Below are 6,000 nucleotides of genomic sequence, written 5' to 3' on the forward strand. Positions count from 1 at the left end.
GACAAAAAAAAAAAAAAAATGACCTTTATGATCAGTAGGAAACAGGGGCAGGGAGGATTACTTCTGGACTCAGGGCACTCACTGAGCATCTTTTCCGTGCCTGGTGATAGCAGCAAATGGATAACGCAGCACCCCTGGCCTGACAGGGGTATGGCAACCAGGGGCTCAGACCCCACAGGGACGAAACAAGCAACATCATCAAGCAGGCAACCTAGGCCAGCAGAAGTGCTGGTGGAGAGTGAGGGACATCCGGAACGAGTGATAAAGGAGGAAGATGCTGAGAACCTCTGTGGCCCCAGGACTAACTGCAGCAGGAGCCCACAGCTCAGTCTATCAGCACTCCTGGTGCGGCTGTAACTCCGTGAGGCACCAGTGACAGGACCAGGTGAACACAACAGGGTGTAGCAGTGCCCACCAGAGCCCACCCGTACCCCCTCTGCTGCCCCTCTGCTCTCTGGCACCTGCCGCTGTGCCTTGGGTCTTTCTTCCTGGACACGTGGTAGGCTGGAAGCACCGGAGAGTTTCCTGGCCCGGAAGCAGGCTTCAGCCAAAGACAGGCGAGGAGTTGGTGTGGAGCTCCCGGGGCGGCTGGGAGGCACGGTATCCAGCGTGTCCAGAGCTGCCCTCGAGGCTGGGCCCCAGTGCCCTCAGGACCACCTTCACCCACACCTCCACTTGCTTCCTCCCCTTTCCCACCTGGCTTCCCCATCCCCTCCTGGTGTTTCCTGGTATCACCTCCCAAGTTAAATTCGAGGAAACCGTATCGCAGGGTCAGCTTCCGGGGGAGTCCAGCCAAGACAGGCGTTATCACAGAAAAATAAGCAGCCTATTTTTATTATAATTTGAATACCTTTACATGTTGAATTGCACACCTATATTAGAGAAATACATCCTGAGAAAAAGAAGGTAACATTTTGGACAAACGTTCTCAGTTGTGGGACTTGGCGTGACTTCGTTTTTCTCCCCTTTACCTCGGAAGGAGTGCTTCCGTGTGCAGCAACTCAGCTTTCCCAGGATCATTCACTTTAAACACAGGAAGCACGAGTCAGCGGCCTGAAGCACAGGTCGGCAGTGGTACCCTGCCTCACAGTGAAACTGAACCTGTTTCTCGTCTCTCCTTTGCTCTCGGTGATGCATCGTTTCCCAAGTCAGGCGATCCTGCCATTAAGCTGGTATGAATGACTCTTGAGGACTCACAGCTCTTTCCTGGATCAAAAAAATGATAAATGATACTGTATCCCTGAGACAGAAACACTAGAAGAAGAAAGAGTCTTTTGCTAATATAAAAATTACTGGTAGTGTTTCTTTTTTCTTAAACTTCTGGTCCACATTCTGAAGCCCCTGGCAAGTGTTAGTGCAATACGTGCAGAAGCCGGCCGGAAATTAAATCATTAAACCCGAAATTCTGGAGTAGCTGCTGAGGCAATTAAATATCACTGTAGCTTGTGTTTGCAATTCTGCATCAGATTTTGTTTGTCCTAGAGAGGAAAAAATAACTTTGAAACGTGGAATTCCTTTGGTTTCAGTCTTAGCAAACACTATGATGGCACAGTTACCCATTCTGTAGATTTTTTTTTTACATTAAGTGAACACCTGAAGTGTTTCATGCTACATGGTATATCAGTCTGTAATGGACCATAGTTAGTACAGATTCTAATCCTCAAAACAACTATATTTTGCCATATCTAGTGATCCTTTTTACCAAAGACTGACAATGGTCTGATGTGTTAACACACAGCTTAACAAAGCCCCTTGATGGCAAATTCCTGTCTCCATTGTAGATACCACAGGGCCTTACACAGCAGGTATTCAATACATCAGGCCAGCCACTCAGTAATAGCACTAACCACAACCTAAGTAAGTGTTGAGTGGAAAACGAAAAGTAACAATCATAACAATACATCATGATAGTGGCAGAGTTGGGGGAGATGCCTGTTTCTAGCAGTCTATTTCAGAACGTGCTTTATGGTCACTTAGAGGCAAACATGAGCCCAGTTTACTGTGTCCATCTTGACAATGTATGAATTGCTGAGAGGTTTCATCGAATACCACCCAGCTTTGTCATTCTTTGCTGGAGTCTTTTATGATTTAAGATCACAAGGACAATTTGAAATCCTCCAAGGTTGTAACAGTTATGACGTTGTTTTAGCAATTCTCAGATTGGGCCTGTTGGTTAAGGAATCTGGCTACCCTGTACTCCTAGCAGATGCCTTTGTGTGGACTTCAGCATCTGTGTTTCTTGTCAGCTTCAAAGCGCTGTATCTGCAAAGGCCTCAGAATAAATGTCTCCAATTCTACAGCAAAGCAGAGCCCTTGTGTTTTTCTGCTTACCTTCTCTTTGCATATTTTGTTAAGCACCCTGTAAATAAAGCTGGGTCTGCGCAAGGATACCGTGTTTCAACAGCGTTACCCCGTTGCTGCCACCAGCACAAAGACGCAGCTGTGTTTATTCCGGGGTCTCTCCCGGCTGTCTGTAGGTGGTCTGGAAGAGGACAGAGATTGAGGACAGTCACTGGCTGCCAGAGAGACATGAGAGGTGTGGCACCTGGAGAGAGGGAACAGGGTTGGAGTGAGGCCTCCCTGCCCTGCTAGGCCCTGCTGCTGCTGAGGTTCTGTGACTAGGAATTTAGGCCTCTTTATGTTCTAAATGAAGGACTTATCACTGAATGAAAGGTAGCGTTAATTTGTTTTAAATTGCTAGGCAGCATTAGGGGGTTGGGAGCTTTTTTGTTTGTCTTGGGTTTCTGAGTGTGTGTGTTTTGTCTTTTCCGGCTTTCCACTTTAAGGTCCTATGTGCTTTGCATTTATCAGTAGCCGTAAAAATGGTACCACGTTCCCAGTTTATTCCACTGACGCGATGCTTGTCCTAACGCACGGGGGCTCGGGAGCAGCCGGCTGCCTTGGCCTGCTGCTCTTTGCGCCCTGCTGTAAAGGCAGATGTCGCCAGTTCCGGCTCCACTTAGGCAGGGAGACATGTTGTCGGCCTCTCGGCTGTTGCGTAGGATTTCAGTCCTCTGGACACTTCTTTATGAAGGCTTCCCGCTTCCCAGGAGTTTTAGGAATGCCTTGAATACGTGTAATCTGCCTGGCCTCAAATCTCATTCTTTTTTATTCTAATGTGACACGATATTTATGAGTCCTTTCATTGCTTGGCTAACTCCTTGGTTTCCCACCAAGCTGATAAAAGATTTTAAACTCCCTGAAGGCAGTTTTCTCACCCTCTGTTTTCAGTAGATTTCGCCTACATTGTGAGCTAAGCTATACCCCGCTTGGAGTAGTGAATGTGTTCCCGACAGCAACAGCAAGCGTCAGTGTGCAGGACCTGCTCACCACACCCGTGTCCCGGCTCTCAGGCCTGTGCATCCCAGAGGCTGGTCCTGCCCCCCGCGCCCTGTGAGCTCCACTGCAAGCAGCTGCTGGTGCTCTCCCACCGCCCAGTATCCTGGGCCATCCCCCAGGAAGGCAGAGCTCCCTACACACTTTGCGTGGTACAGAGGGACGAGGAGTACACAGAAAATTAAAAGCCAAGGAAAACATCCAGCCCACACTTTAGACAACAGTCTGAACCTTTTTCCTTTCTGACTGGACCCTTATAACAAAAGTGATAACATACAGTTCTGTCCCCAGCCATCTACCAAAGAGAACTGTGTCTATATTGGCACAAAAGATGTGTAAGAGGACATTCACATCGGTGTATGTGAAATGCCTGTCCACAGTGAAAATAAACACATAAATAGTGGCATATTTATGTCATGAAGTACAGCAGAGCAATGAAAGTCTACTCACAGATAATGCTGCACAAAAGAAGACAGACACAAAAGAATAAATACTGTATGATTTCAATTATACGGGCAAACAGTAATGTAGGGGTGGAGATGAGACTGGGACTGGACAAAAAGGAGACTTTGGGGTGCTGGCAATAATTGAATTTACTTTTTAACCTGTGTGATAATACAGGTGTGTTCACTTTGTGACAGTGCATCCAGTTTTTCATTTATGATTTGTTTACTGTATGTGGTTTTTTTTTTTTAAACCTATGCAGGTCCTGAATAAGTACCTGAATTAAATAAGTACCTAAATTTGAAAAAAAAAGAAGTGATAACAAAGTATAGCCAATTGATTTGAGTAAGAACTTATTTTTGTGCTCCTGGTGGAGTTTGAGCATTGACATACTAAAAATAAACAAATATCAATGGTCCCTGAAAAATCAAGAGTTGACTATACTGCTGTTGGTTTAAATACACATAGATAGATAGATAGGTGATAGGTAAATAGATTGATAGATGGATAGATGGATGGATGGATGGATAGGTAGGTAGATAGATAGATAGATAGATATAGAGAGAGATTAGAGTCCAGAAACCCACATTCTGGGCCAGCCTTATATGGACCCTGATCAGGTGCATTCTTTGACCCCTTGAGAGGTCCGGTGATCTCATTTTTGAAATAAGGTGGTGGGTAGGAGCCACCGTAAAGCCCCTGTAAGCCCTGAACTCATGGCTCTGTTTTCCAGCAAGTGACTGTTCTGCAGTGAATTTGGGCCTTCCTCTGTGCATAGGGGAAGACAGGTGGGGCTGTTAGTGGGGATTTTCGGAATAACTATATGCCAGTGGTAGCAGGTCACACTAATTTTTCTTGGTATTCAATTAAAGGGATCTTTTTGTTCTTTGAATTTGTCACCTATAATGCAATCCATTTTAAAACAGAACTTCTTGGTTGCCTTCTCCGAACTTGAAGCAGATTGTTGATCCTTTTCTGTTTCTGTAACTTTTGACCCCTGTCCTGAATCGCGTCCACACCTCCACAGCCCCCAGCCGCCGTGAACTAGTATCTTTGCCTCTTTGTCCCTGGCGGTGGCACTGGAGTGCAGCTGGAGTGGAAAGTCAAACTGTAGGAGGTTAGCTGTGAAGTAAAGCAATGAAGAGGAAAACAATACAATGTAAACATGTGGGTTGATTTTCAACGTTATGTTTTTATTGAATTCCTACTTTTCCATAAAGTAATTCCTTCCAAGCTTGGCCACATTTTTTCAGAGCCCAGATGTGTGAGGCTGTGTTGATTTGCATTATTATGCCTTACATATATTTATCATGCTGCATATCCATCCCGCTAACAGAGACACTCGAATGCACAGATATGAATGACAGATTTTCGCCTGTGCATATGCTTTCTTTCCAATAAACAACAGCTTTTCAAACTGTAGACTTTTGAGGCTCCCTAACAAAGCTTTGTTTGAGAACTAGTGGAGACTGTCTCTCTAATGCTGTAATTATAATTTTATCCTAGAAATTTATATGCTCTGCTTGCTGATTCCAAATTGTGGAAGAAAACTTCAGTGACTGCTGTTAGCCCTTTCGTGCCATTTGTGTTTCAGATGTGTTTAAATGTCATTGTCACTGCTGTTAACTGGCCTTCTCTTTGTAAGCTTGTATTTGTCAGGACACATTTAGAAGGAGGTTTTCATTCTTTATGAAAATCAGTTTTGAACCAGAATTTACAGACCATATTTTCCTTGGTTACAGTGCTGGCTTGCTCTGAAGCGCCAGTTCTCTTCCACTGTCTAATGGAAGAGCGACCAGCCATGGTGTGACAAGACACAACATGGGTTAATAACCAGGAAAAAAATTAAACACCATCCAGTTTAATAGTTTTTGCATAAGCATGCTGCTAACTACTGACTCTAAATTTGGCAGCAATTTTTCTAGTAAATATAATTTCAGACCAGAAACTGTAGTGTAAAGTAGAGCATCGTCCAAATAAAGGAGAAGCAATGCATTGCTGTACAGCCCTGGCCGCCTCCGACCCATGGGTTTTGGCATGCTTTAAGAGAAATAAGAGTTAAATTAATTCTCAAAGAATTGAGAATGTTCTTCCTGAACAAGACCAGGCAGCTTCCCACATCAGAGAGGCAAGCTTTTTGCATTTTTAGTTGATTTCCTATACTTACAGAATTTTCACATTGCTTTCCTTTCTTGGTTTACACACCGTAATTCTTTCCTT

The sequence above is a fragment of the Monodon monoceros genome, unplaced genomic scaffold, assembly GCF_005190385.1.
Source record: "Monodon monoceros isolate NGI ecotype Baffin Bay Population unplaced genomic scaffold, NGI_Narwhal_1 Super_Scaffold_3, whole genome shotgun sequence".
NCBI classification, from domain to species: Eukaryota; Metazoa; Chordata; class Mammalia; order Artiodactyla; family Monodontidae; genus Monodon; species Monodon monoceros.